General features: G+C 49.6%; 32 non-coding genes and 6 pseudogenes across 32 annotated transcripts; all 38 read right to left on the bottom strand.

Annotated features, from left to right (window-relative positions):
• Positions 1-379: 379 nt before the first annotated feature.
• LOC134981481 (U1 spliceosomal RNA) lies at positions 380-521 on the bottom strand (annotated as a pseudogene).
• Positions 522-673: 152 nt separating this feature from the next.
• On the bottom strand, positions 674-837 carry LOC134981905 (U1 spliceosomal RNA). The gene has a single exon (XR_010190803.1). It is a non-coding gene; the product is annotated as a U1 spliceosomal RNA (small nuclear RNA).
• A 671-nt stretch (positions 838-1,508) lies between these two features.
• On the bottom strand, positions 1,509-1,671 carry LOC134981417 (U1 spliceosomal RNA). Its single transcript, XR_010190602.1, has one exon. It is a non-coding gene; the product is annotated as a U1 spliceosomal RNA (small nuclear RNA).
• Positions 1,672-1,823: 152 nt separating this feature from the next.
• On the bottom strand, positions 1,824-1,987 carry LOC134981981 (U1 spliceosomal RNA). The gene has a single exon (XR_010190865.1). It is a non-coding gene; the product is annotated as a U1 spliceosomal RNA (small nuclear RNA).
• Positions 1,988-2,682: 695 nt separating this feature from the next.
• LOC134981450 (U1 spliceosomal RNA) lies at positions 2,683-2,824 on the bottom strand (annotated as a pseudogene).
• A 152-nt stretch (positions 2,825-2,976) lies between these two features.
• Positions 2,977-3,140, bottom strand: LOC134981367 (U1 spliceosomal RNA). The gene has a single exon (XR_010190567.1). It is a non-coding gene; the product is annotated as a U1 spliceosomal RNA (small nuclear RNA).
• A 668-nt stretch (positions 3,141-3,808) lies between these two features.
• LOC134981418 (U1 spliceosomal RNA) lies at positions 3,809-3,971 on the bottom strand. The gene has a single exon (XR_010190603.1). It is a non-coding gene; the product is annotated as a U1 spliceosomal RNA (small nuclear RNA).
• A 152-nt stretch (positions 3,972-4,123) lies between these two features.
• On the bottom strand, positions 4,124-4,287 carry LOC134981368 (U1 spliceosomal RNA). Its single transcript, XR_010190568.1, has one exon. It is a non-coding gene; the product is annotated as a U1 spliceosomal RNA (small nuclear RNA).
• Positions 4,288-4,958: 671 nt separating this feature from the next.
• LOC134981411 (U1 spliceosomal RNA) lies at positions 4,959-5,121 on the bottom strand. Its single transcript, XR_010190598.1, has one exon. It is a non-coding gene; the product is annotated as a U1 spliceosomal RNA (small nuclear RNA).
• A 152-nt stretch (positions 5,122-5,273) lies between these two features.
• LOC134982000 (U1 spliceosomal RNA) lies at positions 5,274-5,437 on the bottom strand. The gene has a single exon (XR_010190879.1). It is a non-coding gene; the product is annotated as a U1 spliceosomal RNA (small nuclear RNA).
• A 674-nt stretch (positions 5,438-6,111) lies between these two features.
• Positions 6,112-6,274, bottom strand: LOC134981394 (U1 spliceosomal RNA). The gene has a single exon (XR_010190587.1). It is a non-coding gene; the product is annotated as a U1 spliceosomal RNA (small nuclear RNA).
• Positions 6,275-6,426: 152 nt separating this feature from the next.
• Positions 6,427-6,590, bottom strand: LOC134981860 (U1 spliceosomal RNA). Its single transcript, XR_010190765.1, has one exon. It is a non-coding gene; the product is annotated as a U1 spliceosomal RNA (small nuclear RNA).
• A 671-nt stretch (positions 6,591-7,261) lies between these two features.
• Positions 7,262-7,424, bottom strand: LOC134981437 (U1 spliceosomal RNA). Its single transcript, XR_010190611.1, has one exon. It is a non-coding gene; the product is annotated as a U1 spliceosomal RNA (small nuclear RNA).
• A 152-nt stretch (positions 7,425-7,576) lies between these two features.
• On the bottom strand, positions 7,577-7,736 carry LOC134981340 (U1 spliceosomal RNA). Its single transcript, XR_010190547.1, has one exon. It is a non-coding gene; the product is annotated as a U1 spliceosomal RNA (small nuclear RNA).
• A 673-nt stretch (positions 7,737-8,409) lies between these two features.
• On the bottom strand, positions 8,410-8,572 carry LOC134981528 (U1 spliceosomal RNA). The gene has a single exon (XR_010190668.1). It is a non-coding gene; the product is annotated as a U1 spliceosomal RNA (small nuclear RNA).
• A 152-nt stretch (positions 8,573-8,724) lies between these two features.
• On the bottom strand, positions 8,725-8,888 carry LOC134981915 (U1 spliceosomal RNA). Its single transcript, XR_010190811.1, has one exon. It is a non-coding gene; the product is annotated as a U1 spliceosomal RNA (small nuclear RNA).
• A 670-nt stretch (positions 8,889-9,558) lies between these two features.
• Positions 9,559-9,721, bottom strand: LOC134981472 (U1 spliceosomal RNA). The gene has a single exon (XR_010190634.1). It is a non-coding gene; the product is annotated as a U1 spliceosomal RNA (small nuclear RNA).
• A 152-nt stretch (positions 9,722-9,873) lies between these two features.
• On the bottom strand, positions 9,874-10,032 carry LOC134981344 (U1 spliceosomal RNA). The gene has a single exon (XR_010190549.1). It is a non-coding gene; the product is annotated as a U1 spliceosomal RNA (small nuclear RNA).
• A 694-nt stretch (positions 10,033-10,726) lies between these two features.
• LOC134981432 (U1 spliceosomal RNA) lies at positions 10,727-10,868 on the bottom strand (annotated as a pseudogene).
• Positions 10,869-11,020: 152 nt separating this feature from the next.
• On the bottom strand, positions 11,021-11,184 carry LOC134981882 (U1 spliceosomal RNA). The gene has a single exon (XR_010190784.1). It is a non-coding gene; the product is annotated as a U1 spliceosomal RNA (small nuclear RNA).
• Positions 11,185-11,855: 671 nt separating this feature from the next.
• Positions 11,856-12,018, bottom strand: LOC134981449 (U1 spliceosomal RNA). Its single transcript, XR_010190621.1, has one exon. It is a non-coding gene; the product is annotated as a U1 spliceosomal RNA (small nuclear RNA).
• Positions 12,019-12,171: 153 nt separating this feature from the next.
• LOC134981965 (U1 spliceosomal RNA) lies at positions 12,172-12,335 on the bottom strand. Its single transcript, XR_010190851.1, has one exon. It is a non-coding gene; the product is annotated as a U1 spliceosomal RNA (small nuclear RNA).
• A 695-nt stretch (positions 12,336-13,030) lies between these two features.
• LOC134981511 (U1 spliceosomal RNA) lies at positions 13,031-13,172 on the bottom strand (annotated as a pseudogene).
• Positions 13,173-13,324: 152 nt separating this feature from the next.
• On the bottom strand, positions 13,325-13,489 carry LOC134981919 (U1 spliceosomal RNA). The gene has a single exon (XR_010190814.1). It is a non-coding gene; the product is annotated as a U1 spliceosomal RNA (small nuclear RNA).
• Positions 13,490-14,161: 672 nt separating this feature from the next.
• On the bottom strand, positions 14,162-14,324 carry LOC134981375 (U1 spliceosomal RNA). Its single transcript, XR_010190575.1, has one exon. It is a non-coding gene; the product is annotated as a U1 spliceosomal RNA (small nuclear RNA).
• A 152-nt stretch (positions 14,325-14,476) lies between these two features.
• LOC134981983 (U1 spliceosomal RNA) lies at positions 14,477-14,640 on the bottom strand. The gene has a single exon (XR_010190866.1). It is a non-coding gene; the product is annotated as a U1 spliceosomal RNA (small nuclear RNA).
• Positions 14,641-15,335: 695 nt separating this feature from the next.
• On the bottom strand, positions 15,336-15,477 carry LOC134981482 (U1 spliceosomal RNA; annotated as a pseudogene).
• Positions 15,478-15,629: 152 nt separating this feature from the next.
• Positions 15,630-15,793, bottom strand: LOC134981899 (U1 spliceosomal RNA). The gene has a single exon (XR_010190797.1). It is a non-coding gene; the product is annotated as a U1 spliceosomal RNA (small nuclear RNA).
• Positions 15,794-16,463: 670 nt separating this feature from the next.
• LOC134981457 (U1 spliceosomal RNA) lies at positions 16,464-16,626 on the bottom strand. Its single transcript, XR_010190622.1, has one exon. It is a non-coding gene; the product is annotated as a U1 spliceosomal RNA (small nuclear RNA).
• A 152-nt stretch (positions 16,627-16,778) lies between these two features.
• Positions 16,779-16,942, bottom strand: LOC134981430 (U1 spliceosomal RNA). Its single transcript, XR_010190607.1, has one exon. It is a non-coding gene; the product is annotated as a U1 spliceosomal RNA (small nuclear RNA).
• Positions 16,943-17,636: 694 nt separating this feature from the next.
• On the bottom strand, positions 17,637-17,778 carry LOC134981522 (U1 spliceosomal RNA; annotated as a pseudogene).
• Positions 17,779-17,930: 152 nt separating this feature from the next.
• Positions 17,931-18,094, bottom strand: LOC134981848 (U1 spliceosomal RNA). Its single transcript, XR_010190755.1, has one exon. It is a non-coding gene; the product is annotated as a U1 spliceosomal RNA (small nuclear RNA).
• A 674-nt stretch (positions 18,095-18,768) lies between these two features.
• On the bottom strand, positions 18,769-18,931 carry LOC134981395 (U1 spliceosomal RNA). Its single transcript, XR_010190588.1, has one exon. It is a non-coding gene; the product is annotated as a U1 spliceosomal RNA (small nuclear RNA).
• A 152-nt stretch (positions 18,932-19,083) lies between these two features.
• Positions 19,084-19,247, bottom strand: LOC134981894 (U1 spliceosomal RNA). Its single transcript, XR_010190794.1, has one exon. It is a non-coding gene; the product is annotated as a U1 spliceosomal RNA (small nuclear RNA).
• Positions 19,248-19,918: 671 nt separating this feature from the next.
• LOC134981412 (U1 spliceosomal RNA) lies at positions 19,919-20,081 on the bottom strand. The gene has a single exon (XR_010190599.1). It is a non-coding gene; the product is annotated as a U1 spliceosomal RNA (small nuclear RNA).
• Positions 20,082-20,233: 152 nt separating this feature from the next.
• On the bottom strand, positions 20,234-20,397 carry LOC134981917 (U1 spliceosomal RNA). The gene has a single exon (XR_010190813.1). It is a non-coding gene; the product is annotated as a U1 spliceosomal RNA (small nuclear RNA).
• Positions 20,398-21,067: 670 nt separating this feature from the next.
• Positions 21,068-21,230, bottom strand: LOC134981462 (U1 spliceosomal RNA). The gene has a single exon (XR_010190627.1). It is a non-coding gene; the product is annotated as a U1 spliceosomal RNA (small nuclear RNA).
• Positions 21,231-21,382: 152 nt separating this feature from the next.
• LOC134981998 (U1 spliceosomal RNA) lies at positions 21,383-21,546 on the bottom strand. Its single transcript, XR_010190878.1, has one exon. It is a non-coding gene; the product is annotated as a U1 spliceosomal RNA (small nuclear RNA).
• Positions 21,547-24,851: the final 3,305 nt, after the last annotated feature.

Here is a 24,851-nt window from a genome sequence, read left to right on the forward strand (position 1 = left end):
GCGTGCAGGACATGGCGGCCTTTTGCGGCGCTTGGATGACCCCTAGTTTGCATTAAACACCTCCACCCTCCTTCGGTGTGGGGCTCATGTTGGCTATGCCCTAACCCCTGAAGCATTCAAGCTGATTTCTTGCAGCAGCTGGGCACTGTAACAGCTCCAGAGCTGCTCTGTAAGGCAAGTAAAAAGGCGTGGGCCCTGCAGCACTACCTGTAGTTTGCATTGTGCATTGTAAGGCACAAAGTAAGCAGACGGGAGGAGAAGTCAGGATAGTGTGTAAGGGCATAGAAGGGAGCGGCTCAAGAAAAGATAAGTGGAAACAGACAGCAAACTAGGCTGGAGAGAGACCTGAGACAAAGAGATCTGAATTATATGAGAGCCGACCAGGGGAAACACAAATTATGCAGTCAAGTTTCCCACATTTGGGGAAATCGCAGGGGCAGCACACCCAGAGTGCAATGGTTGAGCCTTGCCCTGGGAGAAGCAACTTCATGATCATAATATCTCACCTGGCAGGTATGTAGGAGTTGGGCTAGAGCTGGGGAGGGTCGCTGCTCGGGCACCCCCCTGTCAAGTGAAGGAGATCCAACTGAGGCAGCACAAGGGAACTCTCGAAAGAAGAACAAGGCTAGAGGAAGATCTGAGACAAAGAAATCTGACTTTTACCATCGCTGACCAGAGGAAAGCACAAACACAGTACCCCACTACCACAAATAATACAGTTGCGTTTCCCACATTTGGGGAAATCACAGGGGTCAGTATACCCAGAATGCAATGAATGAACCTCACCCTGGGAGAACAATCTTCATGACCATGGTATCTCCTATGCAAAATAAGTATGATTTGGGATAGGGCTGGGGAGGGCCGCTGCTCAGGCACATCTCTGTCAAGTAAAGGAGATTCAACTGAGGCAGCACAAGGGAACTCTCATCTGGGGACAACAACTGCAGGGAGAACACATATTTTCAGATGAACATGGGAGGGCAGAAGGCTGCCTAATACTGAAGCACCCCCAAACAACAAACCAAATGCAACAACTAGTACAAGCATTCCTGGGGGAAGGCCTGCAGCAGATGGATTTGCATATGGTGATGTCATCCAAGCAGTGGGTCAAAGTTGGCTTCAACCCTCGTCTGTATATGAAAAGAGAAAAGGGGCGTGCAGGGCATGGTGGAATTTTGCGGCGCTTGGATGACCCCTAGTTTGCATTAAACACCTCCACCCTCCTTCGGTGTGGGGCTCATGTTGGCTATGCCCCAGCCCCTGAAGCATTCAAGCTGATTTCTTGCAGCAGCTGGGCACTGTAACAGCTCCAGAGCTGCTCTGTAAGGCAGGTAAAAGGGTGTGGGCCCTGCAGCACTACCTGTAGTTCGCATTGTGGTTTGGAAGGCACAAAGTAAGCAGACGGGAGAAGTCAGGATAGTGCGCAAGGGCATAGAAGGGAGCGGCTCAAGAAAAGAGAAGTGGAAACAGACAGCAAACTAGGCTGGAGAGAGACCTGAGACAAAGAGATCTGAATTATACGAGAGCCGACCAGGGGAAACACAAATTATGCAGTCAAGTTTCCCACATTTGGGGACATCACAGGAGCAGCACACCCAGAGTGCAATGGGTGAGCCGTGCCCTGGGAGAAGCACCTTCATGATCATAGTATCTCACCTGGCAGGTAAGTAAGATTTGGGCTAGAGCTGGGGAGGGTCGCTGCTCGGGCACCCCCCTGTCAAGTGAAGGAGGTCCAACTGAAGCAGCACAAGGGAACTCTCGAAAGAAGAACAAGGCTCGAGGAAAATCTGAGACAAAGAAATCTGACTTTTACCAGAGCTGACCAGAGGAAAGCACAAACACAGTCCCCCACTACCACAAATAATGCAGTCGAGTTTCCCACATTTGGGGAAATCATAAGAGTCAGCATACCCAGAATGCAATTAATGAACCTCACTCTGGGAGAACAATCTTCATGACCATGGTATCTCCTATGCAAAATAAGTATGATTTGGGATAGGGCTGGGGAGGGCCGCTGCTCAGGCACATCTCTGTCAAGTAAAGGAGATTCAACTGAGGCAGCACAAGGGAACTCTCATCTGGGGACAACAACTGCAGGGAGAACACATATTTTCAGATGAACATGGGAGGGCAGAAGGCTGCCTAATACTGAAGCACCGCCAAACAACAAACCAAATGCAACAACTAGTGCAAGCATTCCTGGGGGAAGGCCTGCAGCAGATGGATTTGCATATGGTGATGTCATCCAAGCAGTGGGTCAAAGTTGGCTTCAACCCTCGTCTGCATATGAAAAGAGAAAAGGGGCGTGCAGGGCATGGCGGCCTTTTGCGGCACTTGGATGACCCCTAGTTTGCATTAAACACCTCCACCCTCCTTCGGTGTGGGGCTCATGTTGGCTATGCCCCAACCCCTGAAGCATTCAAGCTGATTTCTTGCAGCAGCTGGGCACTGTAACAGCTCCAGAGCTGCTCTGTAAGGCAAGTAAAAAGGTGTGGGCTCTGCAGCACTACCTGTAGTGTGCATTGTGCATTGTAAGGCACAAAGTAAGCAGACGGGAGGAGAAGTCAGGATAGTGTGTAAGGGCATAGAAGGGAGCGGCTCAAGAAAAGATAAGTGGAAACAGACAGCAAACTAGGCTGGAGAGAGACCTGAGACAAAGAGATCTGAATTATATGACAGCCGACCAGGGGAAACACAAATTATGCAGTCAAGTTTCCCACATTTGGGGAAATCGCAGGGGCAGCACACCCAGAGTGCAATGGTTGAGCCTTGCCCTGGGAGAAGCAACTTCATGATCATAGTATCTCACCTGGCAGGTAAGTAGGAGTTGGGCTAGAGCTGGGGAGGGTCGCTGCTCGGGCACCCCCCTTTCAAGTGAAGGAGATCCAACTGAGGCAGCACAAGGGAACTCTCGAAAGAAGAACAAGGCTAGAGGAAAATCTGAGACAAATAAATCTGACTTTTACCAGAGCTGACCAGAGGAAAGCACAAACACAGTCCCCCACTACCACAAATAATGCAGTCGAGTTTCCCACATTTGGGGAAATCATAAGAGTCAGCATACCCAGAATGCAATTAATGAAAGTCACTCTGGGAGAACAATCTTCATGACCATGGTATCTCCTATGCAAAATAAGTATGATTTGGGATAGGGCTGGGGACGGCCGCTGCTCAGGCACATCTCTGTCAAGTAAAGGAGATTCAACTGAGGCAGCACAAGGGAACTCTCATCTTGGGACAACAACTGCAGGGAGAACACATATTTTCAGATGAACATGGGAGGGCAGAAGGCTGCCTAATACTGAAGCACCCCCAAACAACAAACCAAATGCAACAACTAGTGCAAGCATTCCTGGGGGAAGGCCTGCAGCAGATGGATTTGCATATGGTGATGTCATCCAAGCAGTGGGTCAAAGTTGGCTTCAACCCTCGTCTGCATATGAAAAGAGAAAAGGGGCGTGCAGGGCATGGCGGCCTTCTGCGGCACTTGGATGACCCCTAGTTTGCATTAAACACCTCCACCCTCCTTCGGTGTGGGGCTCATGTTGGCTATGCCCCAGCCCCTGAAGCATTCAAGCTGATTTCTTGCAGCTGGGCACTGTAACAGCTCCAGAGCTGCTCTGTAAGGCAGGTAAAAGGGTGTGGGCCCTGCAGCACTACCTGTAGTTCGCATTGTGGTTTGGAAGGCACAAAGTAAGCAGACGGGAGAAGTCAGGATAGTGCGCAAGGGCATAGAAGGGAGCGGCTCAAGAAAAGAGAAGTGGAAACAGACAGCAAACTAGGCTGGATAGAGACCTGAGACAAAGAGATCTGAATTATACGAGAGCCGACCAGGGGAAACACAAATTATGCAGTCAAGTTTCCCACATTTGGGGACATCACAGGAGCAGCACACCCAGAGTGCAATGGGTGAGCCGTGCCCTGGGAGAAGCACCTTCATGATCATAGTATCTCACCTGGCAGGTAAGTAAGATTTGGGCTAGAGCTGGGGAGGGTCGCTGCTCGGGCACCCCCCTGTCAAGTGAAGGAGGTCCAACTGAAGCAGCACAAGGGAACTCTCGATAGAAGAACAAGGCTCGAGGAAAATCTGAGACAAAGAAATCAGACTTTTACCAGAGCTGACCAGAGGAAAGCACAAACACAGTCCCCCACTACCACAAATAATGCAGTCGAGTTTCCCACATTTGGGGAAATCATAAGAGTCAGCATACCCAGAATGCAATTAATGAAAGTCACTCTGGGAGAACAATCTTCATGACCATGGTATCTCCTATGCAAAATAAGTATGATTTGGGATAGGGCTGGGGAGGGCCGCTGCTCAGGCACATCTCTGTCAAGTAAAGGAGATTCGACTGAGGCAGCACAAGGGAACTCTCATCTTGGGACAACAACTGCAGGGAGAACACATATTTTCAGATGAACATGGGAGGGCAGAAGGCTGCCTAATACTGAAGCACCCCCAAACAACAAACCAAATGCAACAACTAGTGCAAGCATTCCTGGGGGAAGGCCTGCAGCAGATGGATTTGCATATGGTGATGTCATCCAAGCAGTGGGTCAAAGTTGGCTTCAACCCTCGTCTGCATATGAAAAGAGAAAAGGGGCGTGCAGGGCATGGCGGCCTTTTGCGGCACTTGGATGACCCCTAGTTTGCATTAAACACCTCCACCCTCCTTCGGTGTGGGGCTCATGTTGGCTATGCCCCAGCCCCTGAAGCATTCAAGCTGATTTCTTGCAGCAGCTGGGCACTGTAACAGCTCCAGAGCTGCTCTGTAAGGCAGGTAAAAGGGTGTGGGCCCTGCAGCACTACCTGTAGTTCGCATTGTGGTTTGGAAGGCACAAAGTAAGCAGACGGAAGAAGTCAGGATAGTGCGCAAGGGCATAGAAGGGAGCGGCTCAAGAAAAGAGAAGTGGAAACAGACAGCAAACTAGGCTGGAGAGAGACCTGAGACAAAGAGATCTGAATTATACGAGAGCCGACCAGGGGAAACACAAATTATGCAGTCAAGTTTCCCACATTTGGGGACATCACAGGAGCAGCACACCCAGAGTGCAATGGGTGAGCCTTGCCCTGGGAGAAGCACCTTCATGATCATAGTATCTCACCTGGCAGGTAAGTAGGATTTGGGCTGGAGCTGGGGAGGGTCGCTGCTCGGGCACCCCCCTGTCAAGTGAAGGAGGTCCAACTGAAGCAGCACAAGGGAACTCTCGAAAGAAGAACAAGGCTCGAGGAAAATCTGAGACAAAGAAATCTGACTTTTACCAGAGCTGACCAGAGGAAAGCACAAACACAGTCCCCCACTACCACAAATAATGCAGTCAAGTTTCCCACATTTGGGGAAATCATAAGAGTCAGCATACCCAGAATGCAATTAATGAACCTCACTCTGGGAGAACAATCTTCATGACCATGGTATCTCCTATGCAAAATAAGTATGATTTGGGATAGGGCTGGGGAGGGCCGCTGCTCAGGCACATCTCTGTCAAGTAAAGGAGATTCAACTGAGGCAGCACAAGGGAACTCTCATCTGGGGACAACAACTGCAGGTAGAACACATATTTTCAGATGAACATGGGAGGGCAGAAGGCTGCCTAATACTGAAGCACCCCCAAACAACAAACCAAATGCAACAACTAGTACAAGCATTCCTGGGGGAAGGTCTGCAGAAGACGGATCTGCATACGGTGATGTCATCCAAGCAGTGGGCCAAAGTTGGATGGAACCCTCATCTGCATATGAAAAAAGAAAAGGGGTATGCAGGGCATGGTGGCCTTTTGCGGCACTTGGATGACCCCTAGTTTGCATTAAACACCCCCACCCTCCTTCGGTGTGGGGCTCATGTTGGCCATGCCCCATCCCCTGAAGCATTCAAGCTGATTTCTTGCAGCAGCTGGGCACTGTAACAGCTCCAGAGCTGCTCTGTAAGGAAGGTAAAAGGGTGTGGGCCCTGCAGCACTACCAGTAGTTTGCATTGTGCATTGGAAGACACAAAGTAAGCAGACGGGAGGAGAAGTCAGGATAGTGCACAAGGGTATAGAAGGGAGGGGCTCAAGAAAAAAGAAGTGGAAACAGACAGCAAACTAGGCTGGAGAGAGACCTGAGACAAAGAGATCTGAATTATACGAGAGCCGACCAGGGGAAACACAAATTATGCAGTCAAGTTTCCCACATTTGGGGAAATCGCAGGGGCAGCACACCCAGAGTACAATGGGTGAGCCTTGCCCTGGGAAAAGCACCTTCATGATCACAGTATCTCACCTGGCAGGTAAGTAGAAGATGGGCTAGAGCTGGGGAGGGTCGCTGCTCGGGCACCCCCCTGTCAAGTGAAGGAGATCCAACTGAGGCAGTACAAGGGAACTCTCGAAAGAAGAACAAGGCTAGAGGAAGATCTGAGACAAAGAAATCTGACTTTTACCAGAGCTGACCAGAGGAAAGCACAAACACAGTCCCCCACTACCACAAATAATGCAGTCGAGTTTCCCACATTTGGGGAAATCACAGGGGTCAGCATTCCCAGAATGCAATGAATGAACCTCACCCTGGGAGAACAATCTTCATGACCATGGTATCTCCTATGCAAAATAAGTATGATTTGGGATAGGGCTGGGGAGGGCCGCTGCTCAGGCACATCTCTGTCAAGTAAAGGAGATTCAACTGAGGCAGCACAAGGGAACTCTCATCTGGGGACAACAATTGCAGGGAGAACACATATTTTCAGATAAACATGGGAGGGCAGAAGGCTGCCTAATACTGAAGCACCGCCAAACAACAAACTAAATGCAACAACTAGTGCAAGCATTCCTGGGGGAAGGCCTGCAGCAGATGGATTTGCATATGGTGATGTCATCCAAGCAGTGGGTCAAAGTTGGCTTCAACCTTCGTCTGCATATGAAAAGAGAAAAGGGGCATGCAGGGCATGCCGGCCTTTTGCGGTGCTTGGATGACCCCTAGTTTGCATTAAACACCTCCACCCTCCTTCGGTGTGGGGCTCATGTTGGCTATGCCCCAGCCCCTGAAGCATTCAAGCTGATTTCTTGCAGCAGCTGGGCACTGTAACAGCTCCAGAGCTGCTCTGTAAGGCAAGTAAAAGGGTGTGGGCCCTGCAGCACTACCTGTAGTTCGCATTGTGCGTTGGAAGGCACAAAGTAAGCAGACGGGAGAAGTCAGGATAGTGCACAAGGGTATAAAAGGGAGGGGCTCAAGAAAAAAGAAGTGGAAACAGACAGCAAACTAGGCTGGAGAGAGACCTGAGACAAAGAGATCTGAATTATACGAGAGCCGACCAGGGGAAACACAAATTATGCAGTCAAGTTTCCCACATTTGGGAACATCACAGGAGCAGCACACCCAGAGTGCAATGGGTGAGCCTTGCCCTGGGAAAAGCACCTTCATGATCATAGTATCTCACCTGGCAGGTAAGTAGGATTTGGGCTAGAGCTGGGGAGGGTCGCTGCTCGGGCACCCCCCTGTCAAGTGAAGGAGGTCCAACTGAAGCAGCACAAGGGAACTTTTAAAAGTAGAACAAGGCTAGAGGAAAATCTGAGACAAAGAAATCTGACTTTTACCAGAGCTGACCAGAGGAAAGCACAAACACAGTCCCCCACTACCACAAATAATGCAGTCGAGTTTCCCACATTTGGGGAAATCCTAAGAGTCAGCATACCCAGAATGCAATGAACCTCACTCTGGGAGAACAATCTTCATGACCATGGTATCTCCTATGCAAAATAAGTATGATTTGGGATAGGGCTGGGGAGGGCCACTGCTCAGGCACATCTCTGTCAAGTAAAGGAGATTCAACTGAGGCAGCACAAGGGAACTCTCATCTGGGGACAACAACTGCAGGGAGAACACATATTTTCAGATGAACATGGGAGGGCAGAAGGCTGCCTAATACTGAAGTACCCCAAAAAACAAACCAAATGCAACAACTAGTACAAGCATTCCTGGGGAAAGGTCTGCTAAAGATGTATTTGCATACGGTGATGTCATCCAAGCAGTTGGCCAAAGTTGGCTGGAACCCTCATCTACATATGAAAAGAGAAAAGGGGTATGCAGGGCATGGCGGCCTTTTGAGGCGCTTGGATGACCCCTTGTTCGCATTAAACACCCACACCCTCCTTCGGTGTGGGGCTCATGTTGGCCATGCCCCAGCCCCTGAAGCATTCAAGCTGATTTCTTGCAGCAGCTGGGCACTGTAACAGCTCCAGAGCTGCTCTGTAAGGCAGGTAAAAGGGTGTGGGCCCTGCAGCACTACCTGTAGTTTGCATTGTGCATTAGAAGGCACAAAGTAAGCAGACGGGAGGAGAAGTCAGGATAGTGCACAAGGGTATAGAAGGGAGGGGCTCAAGAAAAAAGAAGTGGAAACAGACAGCAAACTAGGCTGGAGAGAGACCTGAGACAAAGAGATCTGAATTATACGAGAGCCGACCAGGGGAAACACAAATTATGCAGTCAAGTTTCCCACATTTGGGGAAATCGCAGGGGCAGCACACCCAGAGTGCAGTTTGTGAGCCTTGCCCTGGGAAAACCACCTTCATGATCACAGTATCTCACCTGGTAGGTAAGTAGGAGTTGGGCTAGAGCTGGGGAGGGTCGCTACTCGGGCACCCCCCTGTCAAGTGAAGGAGAGCAAATTGAGGCAGCACAAGGGAACTTTTGAAAGTAGAACAAGGCTAGAGGAAAATCTGAGACAAAGAAATCTGACTTTTACCAGAGCTGACCAGAGGAAAGCACAAACACAGTCCCCCACTACCACAAATAATGCAGTCGAGTTTCCCACATTTGGCGAAATCACAGGGGTCAGCATTCCCAGAATGCAATGAATGAACCTCACCCTGGGAGAACAATCTTCATGACCATGGTATCTCCTATGCAAAATAAGTATGATTTGGGATAGGGCTGGGGAGGGCCGCTGCTCAGGCACATCTCTGTCAAGTAAAGGAGATTCAACTGAGGCAGCACAAGGGAACTCTCATCTGGGGACAACAACTGCAGGGAGAACACATATTTTCAGATGAACATGGGAGGGCAGAAGGCTGCCTAATACTGAAGTACCCCAAACAACAAACCAAATGCAACAACTAGTACAAGCATTCCTGGGGAAAGGTCTGCAAAAGATGTATTTGCATACGGTGATGTCATCCAAGCAGTGGGTCAAAGTTGGCTTCAACCTTCGTCTGCATATGAAAAGAGAAAAGGGGCGTGCAGGGCATGCCGGCCTTTTGCGGTGCTTGGATGACCCCTAGTTTGCATTAAACACCTCCACCCTCCTTCGGTGTGGGGCTCATGTTGGCTATGCCCCAGCCCCTGAAGCATTCAAGCTGATTTCTTGCAGCAGCTGGGCACTGTAACAGCTCCAGAGCTGCTCTGTAAGGCAAGTAAAAGGGTGTGGGCCCTGCAGCACTACCTGTAGTTCGCATTGTGCGTTGGAAGGCACAAAGTAAGCAGACGGGAGAAGTCAGGATAGTGCACAAGGGTATAAAAGGGAGGGGCTCAAGAAAAAAGAAGTGGAAACAGACAGCAAACTAGGCTGGAGAGAGACCTGAGACAAAGAGATCTGAATTATACGAGAGCCGACCAGGGGAAACACAAATTATGCAGTCAAGTTTCCCACATTTGGGGACATCACAGGAGCAGCACACCCAGAGTGCAATGGGTGAGCCTTGCCCTGGGAGAAGCACCTTCATAATCATAGTATCTCACCTGGCAGGTAAGTAGGATTTGGGCTAGAGCTGGGGAGGGTCGCTGCTCGGGCACCCCCCTGTCAAGTGAAGGAGGTCCAACTGAAGCAGCACAAGGGAACTTTTGAAAGTAGAACAAGGCTAGAGGAAAATCTGAGACAAAGAAATCTGACTTTTACCAGAGCTGACCAGAGGAAGCACAAACACAGTCCCCCACTACCACAAATAATGCAGTCGAGTTTCCCACATTTGGGGAAATCATAAGAGTCAGCATACCCAGAATGCAATGAACCTCACTCTGGGAGAACAATCTTCATGACCATGGTATCTCCTATGCAAAATAAGTATGATTTGGGATAGGGCTGGGGAGGGCCGCTGCTCAGGCACATCTCTGTCAAGTAAAGGAGATTCAACTGAGGCAGCACAAGGGAACTCTCATCTGGGGACAACAACTGCAGGGAGAACACATATTTTCAGATGAACATGGGAGGGCAGAAGGCTGCCTAATACTGAAGTACCCCAAACAACAAACCAAATGCAACAACTAGTACAAGCATTCCTGGGGAAAGGTCTGCAAAAGATGTATTTGCATACGGTGATGTCATCCAAGCAGTTGGCCAAAGTTGGCTGGAACCCTCAACTGCATATGAAAAGAAAAAAGGGGCGTGCAGGGCATGCAGGCCTTTTGCAGCGCTTGGATGACCCCTAGTTTGCATTAAACACCCCCACCCTCCTTCGGTGTGGGGCTCAAGTTGGCTATGCCCCAACCCCTGAAGCATTCAAGCTGATTTCTTGCAGCAGCTGGGCACTGTAACAGCTCCAGAGCTGCTCTGTAAGGCAAGTAAAAAGGTGTGGGCCCTGCAGCACTACCTGTAGTTTGCATTGTGCATTGTAATGCACAAAGTAAGCAGACGGGAGGAGAAGTCAGGATAGTGTGTAAGGGCATAGAAGGGAGCGGCTCAAGAAAAGATAAGTGGAAACAGACAGCAAACTAGGCTGGAGAGAGACCTGAGACAAAGATATCTGAATTATATGAGAGCCGACCAGGGGAAACACAAATTATGCAGTCAAGTTTCCCACATTTGGGGAAATCGCAGGGGCAGCACACCCAGAGTGCAATGGTTGAGCCTTGCCCTGGGAGAAGCAACTTCATGATCATAATATCTCACCTGGCAGGTAAGTAGGAGTTGGGCTACAGCTGAGGAGGGTCGCTGCTCGGGCACCCCCCTGTCAAGTGAAGGAGATCCAACTGAGGCAGCACAAGCGAACTCTCGAAAGAAGAACAAGGCTAGAGGAAAATCTGAGACAAATAATTCTGACTTTTACCAGAGCTGACCAGAGGAAAGCACAAACACAGTCCCCCACTACCACAAATAATGCAGTCGAGTTTCCCACATTTGGGGAAATCACAGGGGTCAGCATACCCAGAATGCAATGAATGAACCTCACTCTGGGAGAACAATCTTCATGACCATGGTATCTCCTATGCAAAATAAGTATGATTTGGGATAGGGCTGGGGAGGGCCGCTGCTCAGGCACATCTCTGTCAAGTAAAGGAGATTCAACTGAGGCAGCACAAGGGAACTCTCATCTGGGGACAACAACTGCAGGGAGAACACATATTTTCAGATGAACATGGGAGGGCAGAAGGCTGCCTAATACTGAAGCACCCCCAAACAACAAACCAAATGCAAAAACTAGTGCAAGCATTCCTGGGGGAAGGCCTGCAGCAGATGGATTTGCATATGGTGATGTCATCCAAGCAGTGGGTCAAAGTTGGCTTCAACCCTCGTCTGTATATGAAAAGAGAAAAGGGGCGTGCAGGGCATGGTGGAATTTTGCGGCGCTTGGATGACCCCTAGTTTGCATTAAACACCTCCACCCTCCTTCGGTGTGGGGCTCATGTTGGCTATGCCCCAGCCCCTGAAGCATTCAAGCTGATTTCTTGCAGCAGCTGGGCACTGTAACAGCTCCAGAGCTGCTCTGTAAGGCAAGTAAAAGGGTGTGGGCCCTGCAGCACTACGTGTAATTCGCATTGTGCATTGGAAGGCACAAAGTAAGCAGACGGGAGAAGTCAGGATAGTGTGCAAGGGCATAGAAGTGAGCGGCTTAAGAAAAGAGAAGTGGAAACAGACAGCACACTAGGCTGGAGAGAGACCAGAGACAAAGAGATCTGAATTATACGAGAGCCGACCAGGGGAAACACAAATAATGCAGTCAAGTGTCCCACATTTGGGGAAATCACAGGAGCAGCACACCCAGAGTGCAATGGGTGAGCCTTGCCCTGGGAGAAGCACCTTCATGATCATAGTATCTCACCTGGCAGGTAAGTAGGAGTTGGGCTAGAGCTGGGGAGGGTCGCTGCTCGGGCACCCCCCTGTCAAGTGAAGGAGATCCAACTGAGGCAGCACAAGGGAACTCTCGAAAGAAGAACAAGGCTAGAGGAAGATCTGAGACAAAGAAATCTGACTTTTTACCAGAGCTGACCAGAGGAAAGCACAAACACAGTCCCCCACTACCACAAATAATGCAGTCGAGTTTCCAAGATTTGGGGAAATCACAGGGGTCAGCATACCCAGAATGCAATGAATGAACCTCACCCTGGGAGAACAATCTTCATGACCATGGTATACCCTATGCAAAATAGGTATGATTTGGGATAAGGCTGTGGAGGGCCGCTGCTCAGGCACATCTCTGTCAAGTAAAGAAGATTCAACTGAGGCAGCACAAGGGAACTCTCATCTGGGGACAACAACTGCAGGGAGAACACATATTTTCAGATGAACATGGGAGGGCAGAAGGCTGCCTAATACTGAAGCATCCCCAAACAACAAACCAAATGCAACAAATAATACAAGCATTCCTGGGGGAAGGTCTGCAGAAGACGGATTTGCATACGGTGATGTCATCCAAGCAGTGGGCCAAAGTTGGCTGGAACTCTCATCTGCATATGAAAAGAGAAAAGGGGTATGCAGGGCATGGCGGCCTTTTGCGGCGCTTGGATGACCCCTAGTTCGCATTAAACACCGCCACCCTCCTTCGGTGTGGGGCTCATGTTGGCCATGCCCCAGCCCCTGAAGCATTCAAGCTGATTTCTTGCAGCAGCTGGGCACTGTAACATCTCCAGAGTTGCTCTGTAAGGCAGGTAAATGGGTGTGGGCCCTGCAGCACTACCTGTAGTTTGCATTGTGCATTGTAAGGCACAAAGTAAGCAGACGGGAGGAGAAGTCAGGATAGTGTGTAAGGGTATAGAAGGGAGCGGCTCAAGAAAAGATAAGTGGAAACAGACAGCAAACTAGGCTGGAGAGAGACCTGAGACAAAGAGATCTGAATTATATGAGAGCCGACCAGGGGAAACACAAATTATGCAGTCAAGTTTCCCACATTTGGGGAAATCGCAGGGGCAGCACACCCAGAGTGCAATGGTTGAGCCTTGCCATGGGAGAAGCAACTTCATGATCATAGTATCTCACCTGGCAGGTAAGTAGGAGTTGAGCTAGAGCTGGGGAGGGTCGCTGCTCGGGCACCCCACTGTCAAGTGAAGGAGATCCAACTGAGGCAGCACAAGGGAACTCTCGAAAGAAGAACAAGGCTAGAGGAAAATCTGAGACAAAGAAATCTGACTTTTACCAGAGCTGACCAGAGGAAAGCACAAACACAGTCCCCCACTACCACAAATAATGCAGTCGAGTTTCCCACATTTGGGGAAATCACAGGGGTTCAACATACCCAGAATGCAATGAATGAACCTCACCCTGGGAGAACAATATTCATGACCATGGTATCTCCTATGCAAAATAAGTATGATTTGGGATAGGGCTGGGGAGGGCCGCTGCTCAGGCACATCTCTGTCAAGTAAAGGAGATTCAACTGAGGCAGCACAAGGGAACTCTCATCTGGGGACAACAACTGCAGGGAGAACACATATTTTCAAATGAACATGGGAGGGCAGAAGGCTGCCTAATACTGAAGCACCCCCAAACAACAAACCAAATGCAACAACTAGTGCAAGCATTCCTGGGGGAAGGCCTGCAGCAGATGGATTTGCATATGGTGATGTCATCCAAGCAGTGGGTCAAAGTTGGCTTCAACCCTCGTCTGTATATGAAAAATTGAAAAGGGGTGTGCAGGGCATGGTGGAATTTTGCGGCGCTTGGATGACCCCTAGTTTGCATTAAACACCTCCACCCTCCTTCGGTGTGGGGCTCATGTTGGCTATGCCCCAGCCCCTGAAGCATTCAAGCTGATTTCTTGCAGCAGCTGGGCACTGTAACAGCTCCAGAGCTGCTCTGTAAGGCAAGTAAAAGGGTGTGGGCCCTGCAGCACTACCTGTAGTTCGCATTGTGCGTTGGAAGGCACAAAGTAAGCAGACGGGAGAAGTCAGGATATTGCGCAAGGGCATAGAAGGGAGAGGCTCAAGAAAAGAGAAGTGGAAACAGACAGCAAACTAGGCTGGAGAGAGACCTGAGACAAAGAGATCTGAATTATACGAGAGCCGACCAGGGGAAACACAAATTATGCAGTCAAGTTTCCCACATTTGGGGACATCACAGGAGCAGCACACCCAGAGTGCAATGGGTGAGCCTTGCCCTGTGAGAAGCACCTTCATGATCATAGTATCTCACCTGGCAGGTAAGTAGGATTTGGGCTAGAGCTGGGGAGGGTCGCTACTCGGGCACCCCCCTGTCAAGTGAAGGAGGTCCAACTGAAGCAGCACAAAGGAACTCTCGAAAGAAGAACAAGGCTAGAGGAAAATCTGAGACAAAGAAATCTGACTTTTACCAGAGCTGACCAGAGGAAAGCACAAACACAGTCCCCCACTACCACAAATAATGCAGTCGAGTTTCCCACATTTGGGGAAATCATAAGAGTCAGCATACCCAGAATGCAATTAATGAACCTCACTCTGGGAGAACAATCTTCATGACCATGGTATCTCCTATGCAAAATAAGTATGATTTGGGATAGGGCTGGGGAGGGCCGCTGCTCAGGCACATCTCTGTCAAGTAAAGGAGATTCAACTGAGGCAGCACAAGGGAACTCTCATCTGGGGACAACAACTGCAGGGAGAACACATATTTTCAGATGAACATGGGAGGGCAGAAGGCTGCCTAATACTGAAGCACCGCCAAACAACAAACCAAATGCAACAACTAGTGCAAGCATTCCTGGGGGAAGGCCTGCAGCAGATGGATTTGCATATGGTGATGTCATCCAAGCAGTGGGTCAAAGTTGGCTTCAACCCTCGTCTGCATATGAAAAGAGAAAAGGGGCGTGCAGGACATGGCGGCCTTTTGCGGCGCTTGGATGACCCCTAGTTTGCATTAAACACCTCCACCCTCCTTCGGTGTGGGGCTCATGTTGGCTATGCCCCAACCCCTGAAGCATTCAAGCTGATTTCTTGCAGCAGCTAGGCACTGTAACAGCTCCAGAGCTGCTCTGTAAGGCAAGTAAAAAGGCGTGGGCCCTGCAGCACTACCTGTAGTTTGCATTGTGCATTGTAAGGCACAAAGTAAGCAGACGGGAGGAGAAGTCAGGATAGTGTGTAAGGGCATAGAAGGGAGCGGCTCAAGAAAAGATAAGTGGAAACAGACAGCAAACTAGGCTGGAGAGAGACCTGAGACAAAGAGATCTGAATTATATGAGAGCCGACCAGGGGAAACACAAATTATGCAGTCAAGTTTCCCACATTTGGGGAAATCGCAGGGGCAGCACACCCAGGGTGCAATGGTTGAGCCTTGCCCTGGGAGAAGCAACTTCATGATCATAGTATCTCACCTGGCAGGTAAGTAGGAGTTGGGCTAGAGCTGGGGAGGGTCGCTGCTCGGGCACCCCCCTGTCAAGTAAAGGAGATCCAACTGAGGCAGCACAAGGGAACTCTCGAAAGAAGAACAAGGCTAGAGGAAGATCTGAGACAAAGAAATCTGACTTTTACCATCGCTGACCAGAGGAAAGCACAAACACAGTACCCCACTACCACAAATAATGCAGTTGCGTTTCCCACATTTGGGGAAATCACAGGGGTCAGCATACCCAGAATGCAATGAATGAACCTCACCCTGGGAGAACAATCTTCATGACCATGGTATCTCCTATGCAAAATAAGTATGATTTGGGATAGGGCTGGGGAGGGCCGCTGCTCAGGCACATCTCTGTCAAGTAAAGGAGATTCAACTGAGGCAGCACAAGGGAACTCTCATCTGGGGACAACAACTGCAGGGAGAACACATATTTTCAGATGAACATGGGAGGGCAGAAGGCTGCCTAATACTGAAGCACCCCCAAACAACAAACCAAATGCAACAACTAGTGCAAGCATTCCTGGGGGAAGGCCTGCAGCAGATGGATTTGCATATGGTGATGTCATCCAAGCAGTGGGTCAAAGTTGGCTTCAACCCTCGTCTGTATATGAAAAGAGAAAAGGGGCGTGCAGGACATTGTGGAATTTTGCGGCGCTTGGATGACCCCTAGTTTGCATTAAACACCTCCACCCTCCTTCGGTGTGGGGCTCATGTTGGCTATGCCCCAGCCCCTGAAGCATTCAAGCTGATTTCTTGCAGCAGCTGGGCACTGTAACAGCTCCAGAGCTGCTCTGTAAGGCAGGTAAAAGGGTGTGGGCCCTGCAGCACTACCTGTAGTTCGCATTGTGGTTTGGAAGGCACAAAGTAAGCAGACGGGAGAAGTCAGGATAGTGCGCAAGGGCATAGAAGGGAGCGGCTCAAGAAAAGAGAAGTGGAAACAGACAGCAAACTAGGCTGGATAGAGACTGAGACAAAGAGATCTGAATTATACGAGAGCCGACCAGGGGAAACACAAATTATGCAGTCAAGTTTCCCACATTTGGGGACATCACAGGAGCAGCACACCCAGAGTGCAATGGGTGAGCCGTGCCCTGGGAGAAGCACCTTCATGATCATAGTATCTCACCAGGCAGGTAAGTATGATTTGGGCTAGAGCTGGGGAGGGTCGCTGCTCGGGCACCCCCCTGTCAAGTGAAGGAGGTCCAACTGAAGCAGCACATGGGAACTCTCGATAGAAGAACAAGGCTAGAGGAAAATCTGAGACAAATAAATCTGACTTTTACCAGAGCTGACCAGAGGAAAGCACAAACACAGTCCCCCAATACTACAAATAATGCAGTCGAGTTTCCCACATTTGGGGAAATCCTAAGAGTCAGCATACCCAGAATGCAGTTAATGAACCTCACTCTGGGAGAACAATCTTCATGACCATGGTATCTCCTATGCAAAATAAGTATGATTTGGGATAGGGCTGGGGAGGGCCGCTGCTCAGGCACATCTCTGTCAAGTAAAGGAGATTCAACTTAGGCAGCACAAGGGAACTCTCATCTGGGGACAACAACTGCAGGGAGAACACATATTTTCAGATGAACATGGGAGGGCAGAAGGCTGCCTAATACTGAAGCACCGCCAAACAACAAACCAAATGCAACAACTAGTGCAAGCATTCCTGGGGGAAGGCCTGCAGCAGATGGATTTGCATATGGTGATGTCATCCAAGCAGTGGGTCAAAGTTGGCTTCAACCCTCGTCTGCATATGAAAAGAGAAAAGGGGCGTGCAGGGCATGGCGGCCTTTTGCGGCACTTGGATGACCCCTAGTTTGCATTAAACACCTCCACCCTCCTTCGGTGTGGGGCTCATGTTGGCTATGCCCCAACCCCTGAAGCATTCAAGCTGATTTCTTGCAGCAGCTGGGCACTGTAACAGCTCCAGAGCTGCTCTGTAAGGCAAGTAAAAAGGTGTGGGCCCTGCAGCACTACCTGTAGTGTGCATTGTGCATTGAAGGCACAAAGTAAGCAGACGGGAGGAGAAGTCAGGATAGTGTGAAAGGGCATAGAAGGGAGCGGCTCAAGAAAAGATAAGTGAAAACAGACAGCAAACTAGGCTGGAGAGAGACCTGAGACAAAGAGATCTGAATTATATAAGAGCCGACCAGGGGAAACACAAATTATGCAGTCAAGTTTCCCACATTGAGGGAACTCGCAGGGGCAGCACACCCAGAGTGCAATGGTTGAGCCTTGCCCTGGGAGAAGCAACTTCATGATCATAGTATCTCACCTGGCAGGTAAGTAGGAGTTGGGCTAGAGCTGGGGAGGGTCGCTGCTCGGGCACCCCCCTGTCAAGTGAAGGAGATCCAACTGAGGCAGCACAAGGGAACTCTCGAAAGAAGAACAAGGCTAGAAGAAAATCTGAGACAAATAAATCTGACTTTTACCAGAGCTGACCAGAGGAAAGCACAAACACAGTCCCCCACTACCACAAATAATGCAGTCGAGTTTCCCACATTTGGGGAAATCACAGGGGTCAGCATACCCAGAATGCAATGAATGAACCTCACCCTGGGAGAACAATCTTCATGACCATGGTATCTCCTATGCAAAATAAGTATGATTTGGGATAGGGCTGGGGAGGGCCGCTGCTCAGGCACATCTCTGTCAAGCAAAGGAGATTCAACTGAGGCAGCACAAGGGAACTCTCATCTGGGGACAACAACTGCAGGGAGAACACATATTTTCAGATGAACATGGGAGGGCAGAAGGCTGCCTAATACTGAAGCACCCCCAAACAACAAACCAAATGCAACAACTAGTGCAAGCATTCCTGGGGGAAGGCCTGCAGCAGATGGATTTGCATATGGTGATGTCATCCAAGCAGTGGGCCAAAGTTGGATGGAACCCTCATCTGCATATGAAAAAAGAAAAGGGGTATGCAGGGCATGGTGGCCTTTTGCGGCACTTGGATGACCCCTAGTTTGCATTAAACACCCCCACCCTCCTTCGGTGTGGGGCTCATGTTGGCCATGCCCCATCCCCTGAAGCATTCAAGCTGATTTCTTGCAGCATCTGGGCACTGTAACAGCTCCAGAGCTGCTCTGTAAGGAAGGTAAAAGGGTGTGGGCCCTGCAGCACTACCAGTAGTTTGCATTGTGCATTGGAAGGCACAAAGTAAGCAGACGGGAGGAGAAGTCAGGATAGTGCACAAGGGTATAGAAGGGAGGGGCTCAAGAAAAAAGAAGTGGAAACAGACAGCAAACTAGGCTGGAGAGAGACCTGAGACAAAGAGATCTGAATTATACGAGAGCCGACCAGGGGAAACACAAATTATGCAGTCAAGTTTCCCACATTTGGGGAAATCGCAGGGGCAGCACACCCAGAGTACAATGGGTGAGCCTTGCCCTGGGAAAAGCACCTTCATGATCACAGTATCTCACCTGGCAGGTAAGTAGAAGATGGGCTAGAGCTGGTGAGGGTCGCTGCTCGGGCACCCCCCTGTCAAGTGAAGGAGATCCAACTGAGGCAGCACAAGGGAACTCTCGAAAGAAGAACAAGGCTAGAGGAAGATCTGAGACAAAGAAATCTGACTTTTACCAGAGCTGACCAGAGGAAAGCACAAACACAGTCCCCCACTACCACAAATAATGCAGTCGAGTTTCCCACATTTGGGGAAATCACAGGGGTCAGCATTCCCAGAATGCAATGAATGAACCTCACCCTGGGAGAACAATCTTCATGACCATGGGATCTCCTATGCAAAATAAGTATGATTTGGGATAGGGCTGGGGAGGGCCGCTGCTCAGGCACATCTCTGTCAAGTAAAGGAGATTCAACTGAGGCAGCACAAGGGAACTCTCATCTGGGGACAACAACTGCAGGGAGAACACATATTTTCAGATAAACATGGGAGGGCAGAAGGCTGCCTAATACTGAAGCACCGCCAAACAACAAACCAAATGCAACAACTAGTGCAAGCATTCCTGGGGGAAGGCCTGCAGCAGATGGATTTGCATATGGTGATGTCATCCAAGCAGTGGGTCAAAGTTGGCTTCAACCTTCGTCTGCATATGAAAAGAGAAAAGGGGCATGCAGGGCATGCCGGCCTTTTGCGGTGCTTGGATGACCCCTAGTTTGCATTAAACACCTCCACCCTCCTTCGGTGTGGGGCTCATGTTGGCTATGCCCCAGCCCCTGAAGCATTCAAGCTGATTTCTTGCAGCAGCTGGGCACTGTAACAGCTCCAGAGCTGCTCTGTAAGGCAAGTAAAAGGGTGTGGGCCCTGCAGCACTACCTGTAGTTCGCATTGTGCGTTGGAAGGCACAAAGTAAGCAGACGGGAGAAGTCAGGATAGTGCACAAGGGTATAAAAGGGAGGGGCTCAAGAAAAAAGAAGTGGAAACAGACAGCAAACTAGGCTGGAGAGAGACCTGAGACAAAGAGATCTGAATTATACGAGAGCCGACCAGGGGAAACACAAATTATGCAGTCAAGTTTCCCACATTTGGGGACATCACAGGAGCAGCACACCCAGAGTGCAATGGGTGAGCCTTGCCCTGGGAGAAGCACCTTCATGATCATAGTATCTCACCTGGCAGGTAAGTAGGATTTGGGCTAGAGCTGGGGAGGGTCGCTGCTCGGGCACCCCCCTGTCAAGTGAAGGAGGTCCAACTGAAGCAGCACAAGGGAACTTTTGAAAGTAGAACAAGGCTCAAGGAAAATCTGAGACAAAGAAATCTGACTTTTACCAGAGCTGACCAGAGGAAAGCACAAACACAGTCTCCCACTACCACAAATAATGCAGTCGAGTTTCCCACATTTGGGGAAATCACAGGGGTCAGCATACCCAGAATGCAATGAATGAACCTCACCCTGGGAGAACACTCTTCATGACCATGGTATCTCCTATGCAAAATAAGTATGATTTGGGATAGGGCTGGGGAGGGCCGCTGCTCAGGCACATCTCTGTCAAGTAAAGGAGATTCAACTGAGGCAGCACAAGGGAACTCTCATCTGGGGACAACAACTGCATGGAGAACACATATTTTCAGATGAACATGGGAGGGCAGAAGGCTGCCTAATACTGAAGCACCGCCAAACAACAAACCAAATGCAACAACTAGTGCAAGCATTCCTGGGGGAAGGTCTGCAGAAGATGGATTTGCATATGGGATGTCATCCAAGCAGTGGGTCAAAGTTGGCTTCAACCCTCGTCTGCATATGAAAAGAAAAAAGGGGCGTGCAGGGCATGGCGGCCTTTTGCAGCGCTTGGATGACCCCTAGTTTGCATTAAACACCCCCACCCTCCTTCGGTGTGGGGCTCATGTTGGCTATGCCCCAACCCCTGAAGCATTCAAGCTGATTACTTGCAGCAGCTGGGCACTGTAACAGCTCCAGAGCTGCTCTGTAAGGCAAGTAAAAGGGTGTGGGCCCTGCAGCACTACCTGTAGTTCGCATTGTGCGTTGGAAGGCACAAAGCAAGCAGACGGGAGAAGTTAGGATAGTGCGCAAGGGCATAGAAGGGAGCGGCTCAAGAAAAGAGAAGTGGAAACAGACAGCAAACTAGGCTGGAGAGAGACCTGAGACAAAGAGATCTGAATTATACGAGAGCCGACCAGGGGAAACACAAATTATGCAGTCAAGTTTCCCACATTTGGGGACATCACAGGAGCAGCACACCCAGAGTGCAATGGGTGAGCCTTGCCCTGGGAGTAGCACCTTCATGATCATAGTATCTCACCTGGCAGGTAAGTAGGATTTGGGCTGGAGCTGGGGAGGGTCGCTGCTCGGGCACCCCCCTGTCAAGTGAAGGAGGTCCAACTGAAGCAGCACAAGGGAACTCTCGAAAGAAGAACAAGGCTCGAGGAAAATCTGAGACAAAGAAATCTGACTTTTACCAGAGCTGACCAGAGGAAAGCACAAACACAGTCCCCCACTACCACAAATAATGCAGTCGAGTTTCCCACATTTGGGGAAATCATAAGAGTCAGCATACCCAGAATGCAATTAAGGAACCTCACTCTGGGAGAACAATCTTCATGACCATGGTATCTCCTATGCAAAATAAGTATGATTTGGGATAGGGCTGGGGAGGGCCGCTGCTCAGGCACATCTCTGTCAAGTAAAGGAGATTCAACTGAGGCAGCACAAGGGAACTCTCATCTGGGGACAACAACTGCAGGGAGAACACATATTTTCAGATGAACATGGGAGGGCAGAAGGCTGCCTAATACTGAAGCACCCCCAAACAACAAACCAAATGCAACAACTAGTACAAGCATTCCTGGGGGAAGGTCTGCAGAAGACGGATTTGCATACGGTGATGTCATCCAAGCAGTGGGCCAAAGTTGGATGGAACCCCCATCTGCATATGAAAAAAGAAAAGGGGTATGCAGGGCATGGTGGCCTTTTGCGGCGCTTGGACATTAAGTTACTGTGTTATTCCTGGATTATATAGCGCTGAGGTGTGTGCTGGCATACTCTCTCTCTCTGTCTCTCCAAAGGGCCATGTGGGGAAACTGTCTTCAGAAAAAGCATTCCCTGTGTGTGTGGTGTGTTGGTACACGTGTGTCGACATGTCTGAGGAAGAAGGCTATATTAGAGAGGAGAGGGAGCAAATGAATGTGGTGTCTCCGCCGACAGCTGATTGGATGGATATGTGGAATGTTTTAAATGCTAGTGTAAACTCATTGTACAAAAGATTAGACAAGGCAGAAGCATTGGGACAGTCAGGGTCTCAACCCATGCCTGATCCTATGATGCAGGGACTGTCAGGATCTCATAAGCGCCCACTATCCCAGATTGTTGACACAGATACCGACACAGATTCTGACTCCAGTGTCGATTACGATGATGCAAAGTTACAGTCATAATTGGCAAAATCCATTTGATTTATGATTATGGCAATAAAAGATGTTTTGCACATCACAGAGGAACCCCTTGTCCCTGAGAAGAGGGTACATATGTACAAGGGAAAGAAGCCTGAGGTAAACCTTTCCCCCCTCACACGAGCTCAACGAGTTATGTGAAAAAGCTTGGGAATCTCCAGATAAAAGACTGCAGATTTCCAAAAGGATTCTTATGGCGTATCCTTTCCCATCAACGGATAGGTTACGATGGGAATCCTCCCCTAGGGTGGACAAAGCATTAACACGCTTATCCAAGAAGGTAGCCCTCCCGTCCCAGGATACGGCTACCCTCAAAGAGTGTGCTGACCGCAAACAGGAGATTACCCTGAAGTCCATTTATACACATTCAGGTACCTTACTCAGACCGGCAATTGCGTCGGCCTGGGTGTGTAGTGCTGTAGCGGCATGGACGAATACCTTATCTGAGGGGATGGATAGCCTAGATAAGGATACTATTTTATTGACCCTGGGGCATATAAGAGATGCTGTTCTATATATGTGTGTATGCAAACTACAGGTGGTGCTGCAGGGCCCACACCCTTTTACTTGTCTTGTAGAGCAGCTCTGAAGCTGTTACAGTGCCCAGCTGCTGCAAGAAATCAGCTTGAATGCTTCAGGGGCTTGGGCATGGCCAACATGAGCCCCACACCGAAGGAGGGTGGGGGTGTTTAATGCGAACTTGGGGTTATCCAAGCGCCGCAAAAGGCCGCCATGCCCTGCATGCCCCTTTTCTCTTTTCATATACAGATGAGGGTTCCAGCCAACTTTGGCCCACTGCTTGGATGACATCACCGTATGCAAATCCGTCTGCTGCAGACCTTCCCCCAGGAATGCTTGCAATAGTTGTTTCATATGGTTTAATGTCTGAGGGTGCGTCAGTATTAGGCAGCCTTCCCCCCTTCCATGTTCATCTGAAAAGATGTGGTCTCCCTGCAGTTGTTGACCCCAGACGAGAGATCCCTTGTGCTTCCTCAGTTAAATCTCCTAAACTTGACGGGGGGGGTGCCCGAGCAGCCGCCCTACCCAGCCCTATCCCAACACATACTTATCTTGCATATGAGATCTCTTGATCATGAAGATAGTTCTCACAGGTTGAGGTTCATCCTGGCCCCGCTCCCCGCTGGAGAGCGCTGATGGGGACAGCAGCGGGGCTTCAGCAGCAGGGTGAGTATGTGTGGCCAGAGACCTCCCTTCCCATGTGCAGGCCTGCAGAGTGTGCCGTGCAGGATGGGGCATGTGGCACTCTCCCTCCCTGGGGCTCTTCCAGATGTAGCTCCTCAGCAGTATTTTTCCCGGGCTGCGCGACGCTCTCCCTGACTGGCATCCGCCCTGGAACACTGCCTTCCTCAACGCAACATCAGCAGGGGGCCCGGGCCTCATCACCATCCCAGGTCTTTCTCATGTATGTATCATGTATGTGTGTGTGATATATGTATGAATCATATATGTTTGTGATATATCTATCTATCTATCTATCTATCTATCTATCGTATGTGTGTGTGTATATGTATCTATCATGTATGTATGCATGTATATATCTATCTATCTATCTTGTATGTATGTATGTATGTGTTCTATCTATCTATCTATCCATCTGTCTATCGTGTGTGTGATATATGTATGTATCTATCATGTATGTGTTATATGTATGTATCACACCTTCCTCTATACATATACATACATACATACATACATACACACACCTATATCTGTACGTACACTGACATACACACACCAACATCTATACATAAACACGCTGACCCCTAAACGTACGCCAACGTACCCACACCTGCATCTATACCTACACATGCTGACACGTGGACGTACACCGGCTTACCCACATGTGAATCTATACATACATGTGCTGACACCTGGACATACACTGATGTACCCACACCTAACATCTGTACATACACATGCTAACACCTGGAGGTAGACAGACGTACCCACATTTGCATCCATGCATATATAGATGTAGGTGTGTGTACGTCAGTGTACGTCCAGGTATCAACGCGTGTATGTATAGATGCAGGTGTGGGTACGTCTGTGTATGTCCAGGTGTCAGAATGTGTATGTATAGATGCAGGTGTGGGAACGTCAGTGTAGGTTCAGGTGGCAGCGCGTGTATGTATAGATGCAGGTGCTTGTATGTCCAGATGTCACTGCATGTATGTATAGATGCAAGTGTGGGTACGTCGGTGTATGTCCATTTGTCAGCGTGTGTATATATAGATGCAGGTGTGGGAATGTTGGTGTATGTCCAGGTGTCAGGGCGTGTATGTATGGATATTAGGTGTGGGTACATCAGTGTATGTCCAGGTGTCAGCGCATGTATGTATAGATGCAGGATAATAATCACACAGCGTGCCCCCCACCAACCACAAACCTCCCCCACCCCCCTGTATGACATAAACACCGCTAATTCCACTTACACACAATAATTTCAGTTTGCGACCAGGAGCCGGCAA

The sequence above is a fragment of the Pseudophryne corroboree genome, chromosome 12, assembly GCF_028390025.1.
Source record: "Pseudophryne corroboree isolate aPseCor3 chromosome 12, aPseCor3.hap2, whole genome shotgun sequence".
NCBI lineage: Eukaryota > Metazoa > Chordata > Amphibia > Anura > Myobatrachidae > Pseudophryne > Pseudophryne corroboree.